The sequence below is a fragment of the Rhinoraja longicauda genome, chromosome 3 (genome assembly GCF_053455715.1).
Source record: "Rhinoraja longicauda isolate Sanriku21f chromosome 3, sRhiLon1.1, whole genome shotgun sequence".
Lineage (NCBI taxonomy): Eukaryota > Metazoa > Chordata > Chondrichthyes > Rajiformes > Arhynchobatidae > Rhinoraja > Rhinoraja longicauda.
In genome coordinates this window covers 39,918,427-39,940,797 of record NC_135955.1, presented here as the reverse complement: position 1 = coordinate 39,940,797, position 22,371 = coordinate 39,918,427, and the positions used below count along the sequence as shown (strand labels likewise).

At 42.9% G+C, this 22,371-nt stretch overlaps 1 protein-coding gene and 1 long non-coding RNA gene across 2 annotated transcripts in view; one reads left to right on the top strand and one right to left on the bottom strand.

The window, feature by feature from the left end:
- The window catches only part of fbxo10 (F-box protein 10), a 58,629-nt gene extending 48,149 nt beyond the window's left edge, over positions 1 to 10,480 (bottom strand). The window contains exon 1 of the mRNA XM_078395994.1: positions 9,897 to 10,480. The gene's annotated coding sequence lies outside the window, so the exon portion shown is untranslated. The remainder of the gene's footprint in view (positions 1 to 9,896) is intronic.
- On the top strand, positions 9,838 to 16,886 carry LOC144591944 (uncharacterized). Its single transcript, XR_013547050.1, has 3 exons — positions 9,838 to 10,238; positions 10,355 to 10,500; positions 16,530 to 16,886. It is a non-coding gene; the product is annotated as an uncharacterized LOC144591944 (long non-coding RNA).
- The last annotated feature ends 5,485 nt before the right edge of the window (positions 16,887 to 22,371 follow it).

Sequence of the window (22,371 nt, the reverse complement as noted above, 5' to 3'; positions counted from 1 at the left end):
GAAACATTCTCGATAAATTCACCCTTAAGACAACTCAAGATCCTATCAGTCAAGTCACCGCTCACTCTTGTGAACTTTACAGACCTAGCTGGATATAAACCTAGCTTTTCCCATTTTTCCTCACCATTCCCATACCAGTTTAGTAAACCTCCAAATTACTTCCAGTGCATTAACATCCTTTACTAAATACAGTGCACAGTACTCCAGATGTGGCATCACCAGTGCTGCCCATAACTGAAGAAGCTGATGTTGGTTGAGGGATATATATTACCCTTGGTAGAGAAAAATCCCTTGTGCGTTATCAAACAGCTACAAAACTTTGTCCCGCCCCCACCCCTGACATCAGCCTGAAGGGTCTCGACCAGAAAAGTCAACCATTCCTTCTCTCCAGAGATGCTGCCTGACCCGCTGAGTTACTCCAGCATTTTGTGTCTAGCTACAAAATCTCTTACCTTTGCCTGAACATGCAAGAATTTAACCTCACTCAAAAGGAAAAACCCCTGACAATGCAAATCCCATCTGTGATTCAGTGAATGCCTATCTGGACCGTGTACTTCACACCAAATATAAGAGATTAACTTATCCTTCTGATTCAGAGGCAAGAAAGAAGAAGGACCAAGGTTAATGGAGATAATAAATCTCAGAATGATAACCTTTGTCAGTGCATTGTGTGGCTCCTTATATGCTTTGTCCCTCATGTGTCAGCCACAAAATGTCAAAGTAATTTCAGTACTTGATTGGAATCTTGCATTTAACCAAATTCATAATCAAATGGATGAATTGTTTGAATTGAGAATGTTACAATATATGGACTCACACTTTCTCCTCGGTGCCAAAAATATAATCTGCTTCATTTGGTGCCACGTTTCTAGGCAATAGGTTGTTTGAATCATACAAAAGGTTGATCTATATTTACACTGGTAGGCCAATCCAACACGTTCAAAAATTTCCTTTGATCAATTGAGCGGCAGCCACTGAAAAAATAACAACTATTTTGTCTGCTCATTTCCAATTCAATGATCAAAGTCGTGTCACAAAGCGATTAAGTACAGTGCCCTCCATAATGTTTGGGACAAAGAGCCATCATTTATTTATTTACCTCTGTACTCCACAATTTGAGATTTGTAATAGAAAAAAAATCACACGTGGTTAAAGTGCACATTGTCAGATTTTAATAAATTTGGCTTATTTTGGTTTCACCATGTAGAAATTACAGCAGTGTTTCATTTCAGGGCACCATAATGTTTGGGACACAGCAATGTCATGTAAATGAAAGTAGTCATGTTTTGTATTTTGTTGCATATATACTTTTCATGGACATCACCAGTTGCTGGGTGTCTTCTCTGGTGATGCTCTGGCAGGCCTGTATTGCAGCCATCTTTAGCTTATGCTTGTTTTGGGGGCTAGTCCCCTTCAGTTTTCCCTTCAGCATATAAAAGGCATGCTCAACTGGGTTCAGATCGGGTGATTGACTTGACTACTCAAGAATTTACCATTTTTTAGCTTTGAAAAACTCCTTTGTTGTTTTTGCAGTATGTTTGGGATCATTGTCTTGCTCTAGAATGAACCACTGGCCAATGAGTTTTGAGGCATTTGTTGAACTGGAGCAGATAGGATGTGTCTTTTCCCTTAGAATTCATTATGCTACTACCATCAGCAATTGTATCATCAATGAAGATAAGTGAGCCAGTACCTTCAGCAGCCATACATGCCCAGGCCATAACACCCCCACCACCGTGTTTCACAGATGAGGTGGTATGCTTTGGATCTTGGGCAGTTCCTTCTCTCCTCCATACTTTGCTCTTGCCATCACTCTAATATGTTAATCTTCGTCTCATCTGTCCACAAGACCTTTTTCCAGAATTGTGGTTGCTCTTTTAAGTACTTCTTGGCAAACTGTAATCTGGCCATCCTATTTTTGCAGCTAACCAGTTTTCTGCATCTTGCAGTGTAGCCTCTGTATTTCTGTTCATGAAGTCTTCTGCGGACAGTGATCATTGACAAATCAACACCTGATTCCTGAAGAGTGTTTCTGATCTGTCGGACAGGTGTTTGGGGACTTTTCTTTATGACAGAGAGAATTCTTCTGTCATCAGCTGTGGAGCTCTTCCTTGGTCTGCCAGTCCCTTTGCGATTAATAAGCTCACCAGTGCTCTCCTTCTTCTTAATGATGTTCCAAACAGTTGATTTTGGTAAGCCTAAGGTTTGGCTGATGTCTCTAACAGTTTTATTCTTGTTTCTCAGTCTCATAATGGCTTCTTTGACTTTCATTGGCACAACTTTGGTCCTAATGTTGATAAACAGCAATAAAAGTTTCCAAAGGTGATGGAAAGACTGGAGGAAAGAGTGGGTGCCGAGAGCTCTCTTATACCTGCATTAAGGAGGCAATTAAACACACCTGAGCAATTACAAATGCCTGGGAAGCCATGTGTCCCAAACATTATGGTGCCCTGAAATGGTAGAACTATGTATAAACGCAGCTGTAATTTCTACATGGTGAAACCAAATAGTATAAAAATGTCCTTTAATAAAATCGGACAATGTGCACTTTAACCACATGTGATTTTTTCTATTGCAAATCTCAAATTGTGGAGTACAGAGGCAAAAATAAACTAGCAGTTCAGGCTAAAGAACAACAGAAACTATTTTTAAAAAATCCTTTTTAGAATGTACTTGCACTGGCACGGGACTGTGTCACACGGGACTGTGTCACAGCAGGGAGAACCAACAATTACACAAGGCTTTTCACAACCTCAGCAGGTATTACATAAATGGATGGAAAATCTGACATTAATCGTCCTCCATGATCGGTCCGCAGCCTATGACATGACTAAACATCCAGTCCGTGCCCCCTTTAACGTCCAGTTCCATTGTTATCTATCTATTATAGCCAAAGATTCACCTGCAAAGGCTTCATTATCCAGTACTACACTGCAACATCCAAGGTTCCCAAGGGTCTATTGTTAGCTCTCTATTTACTACCCTCACTTGCTCTCTTTACCTCACTCCAGAACACACAAGATTCCACACATTCAATGACAGCATCACTTCACCAGCCCTCTACCCATCTATTCCAATAATACTGATGAACAAAAACACCTGATTCAATAATAAACCAAATTTAAAATTGGCAACTATCAGTTCAAGGTTCATGATGGTCAGTTCAAATTTCTCTCTGGCCTCTGTTACCTCATCAGCTGAAAATTCTGCATTCATTTAAGTCTATCTTAATAAGCATCTGCAGCTTAAGTCATGATACAAATGGCAGGCCCTGTCATCAGGACACACTTTCTCATCAGTGCCAATAATATAATCTGCTTCATTTGATACCACGATTATAGGCAACAGCTTGTTTGGATCAGAAAAGAGTTGATCTATACTTACACTGTTTCATCAGTACAACACATGGTCAAAAATGTCCGTTGATCCAAACGAGCAGCAGCCACTGAACACATTTGACATTTGCACCCTAAATCTTGTTTTAAATGCTTTTTAAAACTTTTGACCTTATTTTAGTCTCTCCTCATACAGCTGAGTGCAAAATGTGGTTTGCTACCATTTCTGTTACAAATCGTTTGTAAATTTCTTATTAGGATAGTTAAAAGGCATTGGATAAATGCGAGCTAGCTGTTTTATGAGCTGAGAGAACTAGCTGCTCTTCTTTCCTTCCACCTAATGGAGCAGAAGAGCAAGAAGATACAAAAACAACTTTGATTTATTGCCATGGTGATCCTTGTTGATAGCCTGGCAAGATCCTTACAGGACAGAAATTCTTTAATGGGTCCCAAAAGACATTATATAAAGGCCAAAATATTCCACAAAAAATTGAAAACAAATGGTTAAATTTGCTCTTTTGGGAATTGCACCATCACAGAATTTCTGATTCTTTCATTGAATGTGTGGATTCCTGGAAACGTATGCTTTCACAAGACTGCACAGCAGTTAATAGATTTACAATTTAAAGCCTCGTTTCCCCCTGGGCATTGCTGCCAGTGGTAGAGTGATTTAAATTGGACGTGTGTAAGGAGCCAGAAATCGAGGAGCATAGAGATCCTGGAGGGCTGTTGGGCAAGGGGAGGGAAGGATGTGGATGAGGCCAGGAAGGCTAATGGGAAAAATTTTAAGTCAAGATGTTGACTAACCAGGAGCAAGTGCAGATCAGTGAACACATTGGTAATAGGTGGAGTGATGGTAGATGGTGAAGGAGGCAGCCTTGGTTGTGCTCGGAAAAAGAAGCTAAACATGGGAACTGACAGCACCTCTGGCTTAGTCACTATTTAATGTCTTGCCAATTTGTGAACTCAACTATACTTTATAACCCATCTCCATAATCCCTTGATTCCTTAAATCTCCTACAGTTCATTAATCTTATCTTTGGAAACCGAATATCCACATCCGCTGGTGTTGGAGAATTAAAAAATAAGATGTACTCTTTAATTCTGGCTCTCCAGTTAAAGACAACAGAATCCATATGGTCAAGCCATTGAAAATATTACACACTTCACATCTACATACTAAAACTCTAATTTGTTTGTTTGTTCGTTCCTGATCTACAGCCAAAACGGTACACGATAGCGTGACAATTTTAGGCCCACCTTACTCGCCGTCGTCCCTTTGGTACTAATGGAAGAAGTTTCATTGAAATCGGTGTTATATTTTTTAAGTTATTCACATTTTAAAGTTTAAATCTATCTCCCAGGGAGGGAGGGGGGGGGATAAGGGGGGTCGAGGGGGATGGAGAGGGGAAGGGGGACAGGAGGGGAAGGGGGGAGGGAGTGGGGGAGGGGGAGGGGGCAGAGGGGAGGGGGGGGAGGAGAGGGTGCTGCACCAATGCAGGAGAGGTTTGGGCCCAACTGGTCCACTTGGTCTAGTCTTATTTATAAAGCAGCCGCAGTACCATGCTTTTCTAAGATTGAACACACACAGCAGGAATTAATTAATTGCGTCCTTCCTTTGACATGCATTTCTGAACTGCCTGATCTATTTTCATGTTAACTTTCACATTTTGCATATCAGCACACCCAAATGTTAAAAAAAATGTTTTTCCATTCTTCCTATTGAAATTATTAATCTGACATTTCCCAATATTTTACAACATCCATCATCACTTTCCTTTCTCGTTTAAATCGTCATCTCTATACTTTCTTTGCATTCTTTACAAAATTTACTTCCCCATCAAATTTGCAAACAAGATACTCTGTCCGTTCATTTATAGACTATAGGTGGCCCAGGCTCCTTGCTGCATTCATCAAATTCAGCCACAAACTTGACAAACTTCATCCTATTTATTCAGTGTTTTAAATGTTTGATCAGCTCCTCGATTCGTGGCAAAACATCACTTTCAATCTTGTGAACAATTTTTGTGTAACCACTTTTGGTGTGAGACCTTACTAATATATTCTGACAATTCAGATATAATACATCCACTAGTTCCTCCTTATCTGTCTGCCCATTACATTCTCAAAACGTATTGCTTATCAATCCTAATGCACCTCACATAAAACCCCACTGACCTATTCAATAATGGTTTTTTTAAATGCCGTTACCACATCCCTAATATAGCATTTGAGCATTTCCCAACACCTGCCATGTAATAGATCTAGTTTACAGCACTAAGATATAATAATAATATAATAATAATATATTCCTTTATTCGTCCCACACCTGGGAAATTTACAGTGTTACAGCAGCAAAGTGGATAGCAAGAGAGCAAGAGATCATTCATTATAAATAAAAGATACATAAATTGTCATCAACTTTCTGTGTGTTCTTAGCTGTTATTGTTGACTCATCTGCTGGGAGCAGTGCTGGTTGTGCAGTCTCACAGCAGCGGGAAGGAAGGACCTCCTATATCTCTCCTTCACGCACTTGGGGTGAAGGAGTCTGTCACTGAAGGAGCTACTCAGTGCAGTGAAAGTGTCCTGCATGGGGTGGGGGTCGTTGTCCAACAGCGATGTTAGTTTCGCCATCAACCTCCTCTCTCCCACCACCTGCGCTGAGTCGAGGGGGCAACCCAGGACAGAGCTGGCCTTCCTGACCAGCTTGTCGAGTCTCTTCCCTTCCGCCGCTGAGATGCTGCTGCTCCAGCAGACCACTCCATAGAAAATGGCCGATGCCACCACTGTGTTGTAGAAGGTCCTTAGGAGTGCCCCCTGCACTCCAAAGGACCCGAGTCTCCTTAGCAGATAAAGTCTGCTCTGGCCCTTTCTGTATAGCGCATCGGTGTTTTCAGTCCAGTCCAGTTTATTGTTGAGGTAGACCCCCAGGTACTTATAAGAATGCACCCTCTCGATGTCCATTGCCTGGATGTTCACCGGTGTCGGGGGGACCTGGCTGCGCCTGCGGAAATCTACCACCATCTCCCTGGTTTTCCCCGCGTTGATCCGGAGGTAGTTCCGCTGGCACCAATCCACAAACTCTTTGATCAGTTCTCTGTACGCCCTGTCCTCGTCGCCCGTGATGAGGTCGACGATGGCAGAGTCATCAGAGAACTTCTGCAGATAGGAGTCTGCGGAGCTGTGCCTGAAGTCTGCAGTGTACAGGGTGAACAAGAATGGCGCTAACACTGTTCCCTGTCTGAAGAAGGGTCTCGACCCGAAACGTCACCCATTCCCTCTCTCCTAGATGCTGCCTGACCTGCTGAGTAAATTCAGCATTTTGTGATTGGTTCACCTGTACTTGTCGCTATCTGATACTGCATTCGGCATTCAAAATGTGGCCTCGTCAACATTGGAGAAATTAAACAGATTGTTGATGGGTTGGGGAGAAATTACTTTTTGGAGCATCTGCACTCAGTCCCAAGGAGTAACCCTGAACTTTCAGTTGCCTGCCAGTTTAATTCACTGCTCTACTCTGACTTCTGTCTATGTTTAGTTTAGAGATACAGCACGGAAACAGGACCTTCGCCCCACCGAGTCCGCACCAATCTGTGATCCGCGCACACTAACACTATTCTACACACAACCAGGAACAATTTACAATTTTACCAAGCCAATTAACTTATAAACCTGTACATCTATCTATGATCGCCTGCTCTCCTTTACTGTTAAAACAAGGCCCAATGCAAGCTCAAAGAACAACATCTAATTTTTTGGCTGGGCATGTTGAAGCCTACAGGACTCAGTATCAAATTCTCCAACTTTAGAAAACTCGCTCTTTCTTTGTATTTAAATCAAGATTGGCTAAGTTTGCTTGCCATCATTTTTTTTCAATTTTTCTTTCTTGTTTATAGTCTGGTCTGCTGAGTATTATACAGATTATGCAGACATTACAAGGTTAACAACACAGTACACAGACAGCAGAGCTTATCTCCCCTAAACACACACATATTTTCCCTTGGTAGACACAAAATGCTGGAGTAACTCAGCCGGACAGGCAGCAACTCTGGAGAGAAGGAATGGGTGACGTTTCGGGTTGAAACCCTTCTTCAGAATTACTCCGGCATTTTGTGTCTACCTTCGATTTAAACCAGCATCTGCAGTTCTTTCCTACATATTTTCCCTATTTGAGAATTCCCCTTTGTTCCACCAGTTGTCCTCCCCAGACTCTGCTACCTAGACTGACTTGTGTCTCATTTTCAGTCTTGGTGAAGGGCCCAGATCTGAAACTGGTTAACTGGTTCTCTTTACAATCCCACAGATGCTGTCTGACTTTACTGAGCTTTCTAACATTATTTTTGTATTTATTTCACTGTTAACTCTTACACAATGAGCTTTTACTTTCAACTACATTCTGGAAATCTGAGTTTAGCATATCACTGGTTCCCGTGTATCGACAGCACATAACTTCAAAGAATTCAATAATAATTTCCCCCTATCACAAAACCATGTTGAATTTGCTTGACCACCTTGATGTCTTACCTTTAATAATAGCTCCTAGTGTGTGTGTGTGTGTGTGTGTGTGTGTGTGTGTGTGTGTGACGTTGGGATGGGGGTTGTTGAGGAACGCCTCTCAGTTCTAACTTAGTTCAGGTATCATTCTTGTTAATCACTGTGGTCATACTGGTTTATACAAATTTCAGTACATAATAAACAGTGAACAACTTTCCCTAGTGATTTCTACATTGCCTAAAGAGCTGTATGAAAAACAAATCAAAGACACAAAGTATTTAGAAATACAAATAGGTCATTATTGCAATGAGAATTATTGGCCATATCGTTAAATACGCAGCAAGGTGGTACACTGACTTCTTCAAATCAGGACAGGTCGAATTGGTGTTTGGAGTTCATTCACAGCACCTTTACTGTTATTCAGGTCCACCACCGATTTTCCTGAACTGATGGTCCAGCTCCTCCTTTAATCCGGACAGAATTACTGGAGCACACTTGAAATCCCTCCCCCCCCCAGAAGTCCCCCTGAAAATGTGGCGCCTAGGCAGGGTGAGGCGGCCAATCTGGACCTCATCGGGATTTCCGTGATTAGATGTCCGATCGACGGGTTGAATTTGCCCCCTCCGGCCAGGGCTCTGGAACTCCAGCCTGGCCGGAGCTGGCGGATCCGCTCCCATAGCTGACTTCTGTTGCCAGACTCCCAATTGGTGGTTCCAATATGTCCCCTGTGGACGCTGCTCTGAAATTCTGGACCAGCTGGAGCCCACGGATCCGTTTCCAAGGCAGACTTTATGGGCCGGTAACTCGCCCCCCTGGAGGCCTAGACGGACTGTTCTGGTACCGTTCAACTCTCTCGGAGGCCGTGACCCCTGTTGGTCCGGCAAAACGGATAATGCGGCAAGGCTGTGGAACCAAGGGTGCCTGTACTACAATGTTAAAGATATATTTCTTTAAATATCTAAGAAAATGGGGACTCGAGGATACATGATCATGTAATTCAGAACATTCATAAGTGACATGATGTAAGGTACAGTGCATTATTCTAAACTGTAACTATTGTTGCCATCACAATCAACCTTTTACCCTAAAGGAGTTCACAAACTGACAAATTTGTTACTGTTGAGATGATAAAGGTGTTAAAACATTTCCTGCTATAGAGGTTCCACAAGTCCCCTTTTCAAATTGCCTGGCAGAATTACTATTGTAAGTATTTGAATGATATAAATTAGTATTGTTCCGACCACAAAACGAGAGAAAGTAGAACAAAATAAAAGGGTGATTCCAAAGCATCTTTTCTCCCTAGATCTATTCCTTCTCTCTAGAGATGCTGCCCGCTGAGTTACTCCAGCATTTTGTGTCTACCTTTTTTTAAATGTTAAGGTATATGGCCGATCAAACTTTGTGAAACATGTTAAAACCCTGGTAATGTGTACAATCCACAATCTAGAAATAATGACAAGTCCTCAAATTGGATATCAATTAGACTTGTGAATGAGGTTCAATCATGTCAGAGAGCAACTTATGAGATGATGTGGTCTAAATAATGATAGGATTTGATATGATAAATAAGGAGAAATTGATAGTTACCAGCGGGGGCGGATTTAAGCTGATTGGCAAAAAAATTAAAGGGGTCCCAGAAAAACACAAGAAGTTGCGATCTGAAATATTCTACGGAGAGGACAATTGAAGCAATGAGGATCTGGAAACATAGTAGAAGAGAAACATTTACAGGGCTTCGGAGAATGAGATGGCATAGGGTGTGATTCCCTTCAATAACCAGAAACAAAAGAAAAAGAACGACTCCCATGTTATTCCGTTTACGAAAATTGTGAAAAATGAATTTTAATAAAATGCGTGAAACGCAGAGCTGTAATTTGAGTTCAAGTGCGAAAATATACAACGATTCTGCAAAAGAAAGATTTAAAACATTTGAACATATTTGCATCACTTTGAGTATCAGTCGGGGTCTATCCCGAGATAGGTTTGTCCGGCGCCCCACCATCAGACAAGCTACATCGGGGGGAGAAACCAGTTCACCTCGGGGAAGGAATTAACGTTACCGCTCACCTCCTGTCTCCTCAGCGGTGCTGGCAGATGGCGGCTCGAGTCGGCCAACTCTCATTCTCCTCTCGGTCGCGTTGCAGCGCCGGAGGCCTTGCTGCGACGAGCGCGTCGTTCCGCTCCATCGAGACTGAGAAGAGCCTAGCAACAGCCTAGGCCTCGGGCCTCCGCCATGTCCCGCTCCGGGCGCCGCTGCCGCTGCCGCTGCCGCCGCCGGGCGTCCAGCGCCGGGCCCAGCCTGGCAATTACGTAATGCAGCAACCGCACGGTCGCCAGGAGGGCGAGAGATGCAAGCTCCGAACAGCTCTCAATCGGATAACCCTAGTGTCAGACAGTATTGTCACAAATGTAAGATCTTATTACACACACACAAATGCTGGAGCAAACTCAGCCGGACAGATCTTATTAGGGTCATTCAGAAGGGTAGAATAAAGACCAATAAAGTGCCATTTTTTTTGTTGCAGAGAACAAGCAACTCAAATGTACAATGAAAAATAGCACGAACATTTTTATCCAAAGATTGACACAAAAAGCTGGAGTAACTCAACGGGTCAGTCTGCATCTCTGGAGAAAAGGAATAGGTGACGTTTCGGATCGAGACCCTTCCAAAGTATGTGTTTTAATCTATGCGCAACTTAACAATTTTTAGGAAAATTAATGGAACTAAATAATAATTTCCATAGCTTTTCTCCAAGTCGAATCTTAATTAGGATGCCTAAAATTATAAAGTGAAATTTATCAGCACGCGCACACTTCAACAAAGCTAAAAATTTTAATAAATTGGAGATTACTAAACCAGTCTTCAGGACAGTCCACTCTCTTCCACGATTTGAATAACGATTCAAAATGTTCATTGTACTTCATTTCATGTAGGGCTATGCAAGTGAAGTAGTGCATCACTAATTATCTTTCTGTATTCTCATAATAACTGCATTTTAATAGATTTACTGTATCAATAGGAGGTCCACCTGCTGATTTTGTGCACAGCTTCAAATAAAAAGTTCCAACTAAGGAAAATGATTGTCAGAGATCACAATTAAAATTTCATTTAAAATAAATACGTACAGAAAGTGGAACAATTTTTGGATATTTATTATTCAATAAATGCATTTTTTAATTATTTGTGTAATGTTAGGGGCAAAGATGGCATTTATTTCCCATTCTCCACCACCGCTCCACCTGCAACACCTTGGTTCATTCGTCCTTTCCCATGCAAACCACCCCCTCTTCAGGTACTTTCCTCTGCAACTGCAGGAGATGTAACACCTGTTCCTATACCTCTTCCCTCACCTCCATCCAGGGACCCCAGCAGTCCTTCAAGGTGAGACAGGTTCAACTGCACCTCCTCTAACCTCCTCTACTGCATCTAGTGTACACGATGTGGCCTCCTGTACATGCAAGACTCAGTGACCATTTCGCCTAACACTTACGCTTGGTCTACTTACTAAGGCCTACCAGATCACCCCGTTGTTAACCATTTTAACTCCTCTTCCCATTCCCATGCTGGGCTTTCCCTCCTGGACCTCCTCCGTTGCCAGAGCGATACAAAACATAAAGTGGACAATGTGGGAAACTCAGGATCTAATGAGACTAAAGAACTTAAATAGTAATAGAATAATAGTAAAGAAAATTACTGGGAAGGTTCAGTGGACTAAAAGCTGAAAGATGCAAGGGACTTACGTGGCTTCAACCTTGGATCTTAATGGTATGGTATGAAGATGTGTTGGAATGATTATCAATAATTCTTTAAATTTTGGAAACAATCCCTATGTACCACATGCAATATTGCATTCCAAGAAAAAATGAGAGAGAAAAGAAGGGGCTCAGTAGTTGAGAAATTGTTGGATGTTAAGGATGCAGTATCAAATAACTCCGAAAACTTTAATGTGATAAGAGAGAAATGGTTTGTCTTTATGAAAGGTCAATTTTGTTTGGCAATTCCAAAGAGTTTACTAAGGATGTGACTAGCAAGTAATAAAAGTGGAACCAGTAATCTATATGCAACAATATATCTTGATTTTCAAAAGACATTTGATGGGGCAGCACATGAAAGGTAATTTCATAAAATGACTCACAAAATAGGCAATAAATGGATAATTTACAAGATGGCATGGTATCACTAATGTGCGGTCATAGTGAAGCATTCTGCTTTCACCTAAACTATATTATTGATCTGAATGACGAAGTGTAGTATTTCCAGATATGCTGATAGTATAAAGCTAAGTGTGAAAGTGAACTATGAGAAAAACGTTGAAGGCGAGAAATTGGATTGCACCTAAAAATCCCGACGGCTGCTTGGTTGGGATATCTGTGTTAATCTTCAATGCTCCATAACTTAATTAACATGAAGCCCAAGGTATCATTGGAGGTTGGGATATGGATGTATATCTTGGGGTTGGAGTGTAATGGGAAGAGGTGCTGTGGAAGTGTGGAGCATTCAGTTAAGGATGATAAATTATGGGGTGGGTGGAAAGGTTCATGGAAATATTCAGAGACATATTCATGATGACATATTCAGGGACATATTCATGGGACATCAGCACAGAATGAAATGTGGGATGCATCTGACCTCACAAATGATGGACAAGAGCCAAGAGACTCTAATTGTCATATGTTCTGACAATGGAACAATGAAATTCTTACTTGCAGGAACGTCACAGGTGTGTTGACACAATACACATACATGCACAATACACATAGATTATATATAATAAACAAAAATTCAATAAATTAATTACCCCAATACTTAATACAAAAAAACATCTTGGGAAGAAGATGGACTCTTCAGTAACAGCTCAAACGGAAATGCCAGAGCAGACATCAATCCTCCAGTTCAAATATGCATCAACAATAACAAATGAATGGATCCACTTTTGGCATTGGATGCCATTTGGCATAATTGCACTTACCCACCAGCCTAGCACTAAATGAATGTCAAATGCATGAAGACCCAAATCAAAAAACTATTTGGCACACATATTAAAGACCAATGTGTTCTAGCTAGATTTTCGATTTGTCCTATTAAATCATATTGCATGGTGTATAAATCGGGACCTCATATTACACGCTAGGCCACCTGATCTGCACACATAATGAGGCCCAGGCTCTCACAGATGCATGCTCACATAATATCAGGGCCCTTCACATGTACATCCAATGTCAGGGTCTTGCTGGTGCCAGTTAGAGCACTAGAAGGTCTAAAGCACAGCTCATTGTAACATTTCCTAGCTATACCTATAAAAGGTTAGGATAGTGGCAATATTAATGAAATTGTGCTGATGAATAACACTCGCCCTGTTCATTCATCAAGTCAAACGGAAGCACATTTATTTTGATCAATCTTAACTTGCAGATGAACGGTGAGGTATAATGAAAATCTTGCTTGCAGCAGCATCACAGGCACATAGGGGCCACACATTCTCCCCAATTGAGTAGAATGTGGTATTTTTGTGCACATCTTACATCTTCGGGAAGTGGTGTTAGGTAAATTGAATGGATTAAAGGCCGATAAATCCCCAGGGCCAGATAGGCTGCATCCCAGAGTGCTTAAGGAGGTAGCCCCAGAAATAGTGGATGCATTAGTGATAATTTTTCAAAACTCTTTAGATTCTGGAGTAGTTCCTGAGGATTGGAGGGTAGCTAATGTAACCCCACTTTTCAAAAAGGGAGGGAGAGAGAAAACGGGGAATTACAGACCAGTTAGTCTAACATCGGTAGTGGGGAAAATGCTAGAGTCAGTTATTAAAGATGGGATAGCAGCACATTTGGAAAGTGGTGAAATCATTGGACAAAGTCAGTATGGATTTATGAAAGGTAAATAATTTCTGACGAATCTTATAGAATTTTTCGAGGATGTAACTAGTAGAGTGGATAAGGGAGAACCAGTGGATGTGTTATATCTGGACTTCCAGAAGGCTTTCGATAAGGTCCCACATAAGAGATTAGTATGCAAACTTAAAGCACAAGGTATTGTGGGTTCAGTATTGATGTGGATAGAGAACTGGCTGGCAGACAGGAAGTAAAGAGTAGGAATAAACGGGTCCTTTTCAGAATGGCAGGCAGTGACTAGTGGGGTACCGCAAGGCTCAGTGCTGGGACCCCAGCTATTTACAATATATATTAATGATTTGGACGAGGGAATTGAATGCAACATCTCCAAGTTTGCGGATGACACGAAGCTGGGGGGCAGTGTTAGCTGTGAGGAGGATGCTAGGAGGCTGCAACGTGACTTGGATAGGTTAGGTGAGTGGGCAAATGCATGGCAGATGCAGTATAATGTGGATAAATGTGAGGTTATCCACTTTGGTGGCAAGAACAGGAAAGCAGACTATTACCTGAATGGTGGCCGATTAGGAGAAGGGGAGATGCAATGAGACCTGGGTGTCATGGTACACCAGTCATTGAAAGTAGGCATGCAGGTGCAGCAGGCAGTGAAGAAAGCGAATGGTATACAATACAATACAATACAATACAATATATCTTTATTGTCATTGTACCCAGGGGTACAACGAGATTGGGAATGCGCCTCCCATACGATGCAATAATTTAGGTAATTTAGACAGCAGCAACCCAACGAAACGAACAGTTGTAACAGTTTTGGACAGGGTAAAGTGCAAGTTGATCTATGCGTTGTGGCCATCCGGCTCAGCAGGACCGGTTCATAGCAGCTATGGCCCTGGGGATGAAGCTGTTCCTGAGTCTGGAGGTGCGGGCATAGAAGGCCTTGTATCGTCTGCCCGATGGAAGGAGTTCGAACAGACTGTTGCAGGGGTGTGAAGAGTCTTTGTGGATGCTGGTGGCTTTTCTGAGGCATCGTGTGTTGTAGATGCCCTCCAAGTCTGGTAGCTGTGTTCCGATGGTCCTCTGAGCTCTATGGACTACCCGCTGTAGAGCTTTCCTTTCTGCCTCCGTGCAGCTGAGGTACCACACAGGGATTCCATGCGTTAGGATGCTCTCTATGGTGCAGCGGTAGAAGGTCGTCAGCAGCTGTTGGGGTAGACCAGACTTTTTCAGTGTTCTTAAGTAGAACAGTCTTTGTTGTGCCTTCTTGACCAGCGCAGCAGTGTTATTGGACCATGTTAGGTCCTCCGAAATGTGAGTGCCCAGAAACTTGAAGCTGGACACTCTCTCCACACTGACCCCGTTGATAGAGATCGGGGCATATTCCCCGTTATGTGACCTACGGAAGTTGATGATCAGCTCCTTGGTCTTGGTGGTATTTATGGACAGGTTGTTATCCGAGCACCAGTCCGCCAGGTTCTGCACCTCCGCTCTATAGTTTGTTTCATCCCCGTTGGTGATCAGCCCGATCACCGTTGTGTCATCTGCAAACTTGACAATGGTGTTGGTGTCGAATGCAGGAACACAGTCGTGTGTGAAGAGGGAGTAGAGCATGGGGCTCAGAACACAGCCCTGTGGTGTGCCGGTACTCAGGGTGATAGTGGAGGACAGGTGCGGGCCCATTCTCACTGCCTGCGGTCGTTCCAGCAGGAAGTCCAGGATCCAGTCACATAATGACGAGCTAAGGCCTAGCTGGTGGAGTTTGGTGATGAGCTTGGTGGGGATGACCGTGTTGAAGGCGGAGCTATAGTCTATGAATAGCATCCTCACGTACGTGCCCTGTCTCTCTAGGTGAGTCAGGACAGTGTGAAGAGCCAGAGAGATGGCGTCCTCTGTAGATCTATTTGCCCTGTATGCAAATTGATGTGGGTCCAGTGAGTCAGGGATGCTGGATTTGATGTGTGAGAGGACCAGCCTCTCAAAGCACTTCATAACTATCGGCGTTAGGGCAACCGGGCGGTAGTCGTTCAGGTTGGAGATCTTTGCTTTTTTCGGCACCGGAACTATGATAGCCGACTTCAGGCACTTGGGGACTGCTATGTTGGCATTCATAGCGAGGGGATTTGAGTATAGGAGCAGGGAGGTTCTGCTGCAGTTGTACAGGGCATTGGTGAGACCATACCTGGAGTATTGCGTACAGTTTTGGTCTCCTAATCTGAGGAAAGACATTCTTGCCATAGAGGGAGTACAGAGAAGGTTCACCAGATTGATTCCTGGGATGGCTGGACTTTCATATGAAGAAAGACTGGATAGACTCGGCTTGTACTCGCTGGAATTTAGAAGATTGAGGGGGGATCTTATAGAAACTTACAAAATTCTTAAGGGGTTGGACAGGCAGATGCAGGAAGATTGTTCCCGATGTTGGGGAACTCCAGAATAAGGGGTCACAGTTTAAGGATAAGGGGGAAGTCTTTTAGGACCGAGATGAGAGGTTTTTTTCACACAGAGAGTGGTGAATCTGTGGAATTCTCTGCCACAGAAGGTAGTTGAGGCCAGTTCATTGGCTATATTTAAGAGGGAGTTAGATGTGGCCCTTGTGGCTAAAGGGATCAGGGGGTATGGAGAGAAGGCAGGTGCGGGATACTGAGTTGGATAATCAGCCATGATCATATTGAATGGCGGTGCAGGCTCGAAGGGCCGAATGGCCTACTCCTGCACCTATTTTCTATGTTTCCTCAAATGTACAGATATCCTCTTATCAGAACAGTCCCAACTAGATAGAATTAGCTTGTGATTATGTTGTTCTCCCCAATCTTTAATTTATCATCTTAATTGTTTTCTTTGCTTGTTTTCCAACAGACCCCTCAGACTAACTGTCAATGAACTAAACACAGAAAGTCAGCATACAAGAAAAGATGAGGCCTTTTGGTTGCTACTCCTTACACCTTTACTATTTCTTGGCATAGGCATGCAGAAATTCTTCTACAAGGGTTAACAGGTTGGTATTGAGAAACCCTTTCCTCAAGCTGTAGATTCTAAATGATTCTAGGTAGCATAGTCTGTGGCAAAGGGTTTTTCTTTATGCGGAGTGTCATCAATCTTTGAGATCCTCTAATTCATTAGTGTGGGATTGCTTGTTGTTTAATATATTTGAGGTTGAGGTGGTTAGATTTTAGGGTATTGCAGGAATCAAGGGAGATGGGGATCATGCAGGAATATGGGCTTGTGACTAAGGATTAAACATGAAAACAGAGCAGGCCTGATTGAGGAACTATTTAGTCTATTGCTGGTTCCATTTCTTTTGTTAGAAAATATGTTTCCACATAAAATTACAACATAAACTAAACTACATGCAAATTCTTGCTTTGCTTTATATTAATATGTTTGATTTTGATGGGATTTTTCTTGCTGAGCTGTATTGAGTTAATTGTTGATATTGCCACACAGAGGCATTAATTTGGGTCATGTTATTCACACAGAGAGGTGGGTATATGGAAGAGGAAGTGGTAAGAGGTTTAAAAAACCATTTGAACAAGTTCATGGATAGGAAAGACTTATAGGTATATGGGGCACTAGAACAATCTTAGGAAGGTACCTTGGTCAAAATGGGCGTGTTGACCCAAAGGCCTTTTCCATGCTGTGTAAATCTATTTTTTATTATTTCCTTTTTATGATAAACAATACCCTGATCTATTTACATCAGACAGAACATATCAAGTGCAGAGCCTGATGTTCTCTCCATGTATAGACTGCGTGAATCATGAAGCTTGTTGTCTATAAATGCAGCCCTTAAAAGTAAATTCTGACATTGTTATTACTGTTATACCCATTATCACCAATAAAACCGGAAGAGGTGAATTATTGAAAGTCGAAAGAACTGTTATATAGAGTGATTCATTTAGACATGCATTTCAGCTTAATGATTTGCTTGACAAAGGTAACAAAAAAAACACAGATTGAACCTCTTTAGGCATTAAATATAGCAGCAGTTTACAATTGAGCTCAGCAAACAATCAAGTAAACATAAGATGATGACTCAGACATGGTAGAAACTCCTCATTCAAAGACCTGGTAATCTATTAATATCTGATAGCTTATTAGATTATAATATTAATATTTTCCCAGAGTTTGTACTTTGGTGTAATATTCACTGATATCAAATAAAAGAATTATCATAAACAAAATATATCTAAACATATCTGCAAAATCGCAGTCAAAATTGAATATTTTCTACACCTTAAAGGAGGAAGAGTAGTAGAGATGGACAAGCTTCAGGGGGAATTTTCAAAGCTTATGACTAAATAAGCTACCAATGATCGAATGATTAAATCAGAGAAGAAAGAAACCAGAACTGGAAGTGAAAATATCTCAATGGCTTTTAATAATGTGGACGCTGACTTAAAACGGAAAGAGTTTCAAGGCAGAGAATCAATGTACGTCAAAAAGTAAAAATGACATGAGGGAGAATTTGTGTTAATTAAGAAACAGGCAAAATATGTTTTGCTGAATAAAAGTTTTATGTAAGATAGAAGATGGATGGGAAACTTTTGAGGAACATTGTACTAGACAAGCTTATTGATAGCAAAGGATTGGACGAGGATTGGACAAAAATTCTCAGGGCCAAACATGAAAGTTGCAAAATTTCTTGCACGGTTTCAGGCTGCTGCAAAGATCATTGGAACTAAGGAATGGAGTTTATGGAGGGACCAAGAACAACTGTGGAGATCATGGTAACAATGCTAGAAAGGAGGATCAAAACAACTGGAGGAGACATCTAGGCCTCCACAACCTCATCCAGCATTTAATGAGATCATGGCTGCTTTGAGAACTGACTCCTTAAACTATTTTTTCATGATAACATCTTTGGTCAATAAAAATCTATCAATCCTAGATTAAAATTTTCAAATCTAGCATGAATCGCTATTTAAATTAATTGCAAACTTCTACTACTTTTTGCATGTATATTTCTTTCAAAGACCAAGCACTATTATTTATGCTCTTCCACCTGGTGCTTACTGGTGGAAAGTTTCTGTCTAATCAATCTATCAGTTCTCCTTAGTGAACTGAACAATTCACATGAAGATTCTTTTCTAACCTGGATAATACAAATTCATTTTGTGTAATTTAACAGTGAAGTTCAAATGTCATACACGTCATACACCAGTGTTGCATAATGAACAGATTCCTGTGAGATGCCACACCACTTCCCATTTGTTCCAAATGCATTGTGCACATAGAACAATTTTCTAGATTGATCAATAAATTGCTAGAGTTCTGGGCAGCATAGTGTTGCAGCGGTAGAGTTGCTGCTTTACAGCCCAAGAGACCCGGGTTCGATCTTGATTACTTGTGCTATCTGTATGGAGTTTGTGCATTCTCTCTGTGACCGCATGCGTTTGCTCTGGGTGCTCCGATTTCCTCCCACATTCCAAAGACACGTGTTTGTAGGTTAATTGACCTATGTAAAAACATTGTAAATTGGCCCTAGTGAGTAGGATAGTGCTAGTGTACGGGATGATTGCTGGTCGGTATAGAATCAGTGGGCCGAAGGGCCTGTTTCTCCGCTGTATCTCTGAAACTAAAGCTAAAACTGAATTCATTCAATATTGTAGTCACCTTTTTCAGAAAAACGATCTCGACCACTTCACAAACTTCCAAGTCCTTAGCCCCACTTCATTATTGTCATGGTCAGCCAGTTCGTTCATAGTTCCATTCACCATTAGGAAGGCCTCAGGGCCCTTTGGTTCTTCCAAGATCAGAGATCCAACCAGCTCCCACCCACTAACATTGTCCTACACTTGGCAGAAAGTCCTCACTTTTATGCCACTCTTCCATTAACTTTCTTTTGATTCAGTCATACAGCATAGAAATTAGGCTGTCGGCCCAACTTGCCTATGCTGACCAAGGTGCCCCATCTACACTAGTCCCACCTACCTGCATTTGGCGGCGCCTAACGGCAGCGGCTGACTAGCAGTCTGTCCGTCTTTTTTTTGTTGAGTGTCGGTGTTGGGATGATTTTTATATATATTTTTTTGGTTGTGTATGTGTGGGAGGGGGTGGTGGTGTGTGGGGGGTGGGTGTGGGGAACTTTTCTCTTCCTCACGGCGCGGGGTGCGGCTCGGCTGCGGGGCCTAACATCCCCCGGTGCGGCTCGGCCGCTGGACTTTACATCCCGGTGCGGCTTGGCCGCTGGACTTACACCGCCCCGTGCAGCTTGGCTGCGGGGCTTAACACCGCCCGGTGCAGCTCGGCTGCGGGGCTTAACACCGCCCGGTGCAACTCGGCTGCGGGACTTAACACCGCCCGGTGCAACTCGGCTGCGGGACTTAACACCGCCCGGTGCAACTCGGCTGCGGGGCTTAACACCGCCCGGTGCAGCTCGGCTGCGGGGCTTAACACCGCCCGGTGCAGCTCGGCTGCGGGGCTTAACACCGCCCGGTGCAACTCGGCTGCGGGACTTTTCACCGCTGGTGCGGCTCGGCTGCGGGACTTAGCTGCGCAAGGCTTGGTCGCGGGCCTTTCATCGCCCGGTTCGGCCGCGAGACGTTTCAGCGCCCGGTGCGGGGACTGTGCGGGTCAAGTCAAGTCAAGTCAATTTATTTGTATAGCACATTTAAAAACAACCCACGTTGACCAAAGTGCTGCACATCTGACTAGGAAAAAAAAGAAACATACAGTGGCATACATGGGTCGGTCGGGGACGAGCTGTCTGTCCGTGGGCGTGGGGAAGAGAGGGGAAGTTTTGTTGCCTCCATCACAGTGAGGGGGTGTTTCGAGTCACTGTGATGGACGTTTGTGTTGGGGTTATGTGTCTTGTGTTCTTCTTTTTTTCTATGACTGCTATGTAGTTTCGTTCGGTACTTCGGTACCGAACGACAAATAAAGCTCTGTTATACCTGTTATCTGTTATATCCCTCTAAAACTTTCCTGTATATGTACCTGTCCAAATGTTCTTTTAATATTGTTATAATACCTGGCTCAACTTCCTCCTCTGGCAGCTTGTTCCACATATCCATCACCGACTGTGTGAAAAAGTTGCCCCTCAGGTTCCTATTAAATCTTTCTCCTCTCACCTTTTACCTCTGGTTCTTGATTTCCCCTACTCCGAATAAGACGGCGCATATCCCTATCTATTCTTATGACCTTACACACATCTATAGGTTCGCCCCTCATCCTCCTGCACTTCAAGGAATAAAGTCTTAGCTTGCCCAACTTCTCCCTCAAGTCCTGGCAACATCCTCATAAATCTTCTTTGCACTCTTTCTTCAAGTCAAAAGGTGTAGCCAGCGGCCATAGTTATGCATATCATTTTGTTGGCTAGGCTCCACACTTTTTCTTTCAAACATATCCTAGCGACATTCCTCAACTCTTTCTCTACGAGAACAGTGTATGCATTGAGACTGCCTCCTGCATCTATGCAGATCTTTGATTTCATCAATTTCACCACCAACTTCCACTTTACCCTCAAATTCATTTGGACCATTTTTGACGTCTCTCTTCTCTGTCTTGATCTCCGTCTCCATATCAGGCAACAGACTATCCATTGACATCTACTGCAAACCCAGACTCCCACAGCTACCTTGACAGCACCTCCTCCTACCCTACTCTAAAGATGTGGCTTTCCAGTGCAGGACATGAGATATTCTTTCTTCAGTAGACACGATTCCCCCATGCAGTATGAATGGAGCCCTTACCCGTGTCTCCTCCATTCCTATGGTTCTGCTCTTGCCTCCTCTCACCCCCCCCCCCCCCCCCCCAGAACAGGGATAGAGTTCCCCTGGCCCTCATCTTTCAGCCCAGCAATTTTTGCAGTCAACACATTCTCTGACCCATCTTTCAAATTTAAAGTGTTCCCACCCGTTTCGCAGACACCTCTCACTTCACGACTCCTTGGTTTGCTCTTTTCCTTCCACCTTCCCCTTCACAGGCATTACCCCTGCAACCACAAGAAAAGCAATGTACATTCCAACTGCTCCTCCCTGATCTCCATTCAGGGACTCCATCAACTCTTCTACGTGAGGCACGTCCACCAAACATCTAGTGCATTCTGTGACCTCCTCTACATTGGTTAGGCCTAGTGTCGACTAGACAACCATTTTGCCAGACACTTGTGCTCTATCCACTAAGGCCTACTGGAGCTCCTCAGCTTCCTCCAGTACCAGAGTAAGGCCACATGCAAACTTGAAGAACAGTACTGCTTGGGTAGCTTATGTCGATAGCAGGGACATTGAATTCTCCAATTTCAGATAACCTCCTCCCCCACTTCTCATCTACAGAGTTCCTCCATGCATACTCCTCTTTATACTTCCCCGGCTCTTGTCACTTTTTTCCCCCCTTTATCCGCTCATTTTCCACCCATCCCTTCCGAGTCCCATTTCCATCCTTCTCCCCTACTGGTCTCTTCCACCTATTATCCATCCATTTGGTTCCAGATTTCATCCCCCATCATATCAGATTTTACATTTGCACCCCTTTGTCTCCACTTCACCTCTAGCCTTGGTACCTATCTCCATCCATCTGCCCATGATCTCTTCTCATATGAATCCATTGTTGTGATGGATTCATGTGAAATCACAATGATGAATTCATGCGAGAGTCCATGATTCTTGTCAGTTCTTGCCCCAACCCTTCCCTCATCTCGCCCAGCTTTATACTCTATTCTCCATCAGTCTCAAGGGTTCCAACCCAAAACATCAGTGGT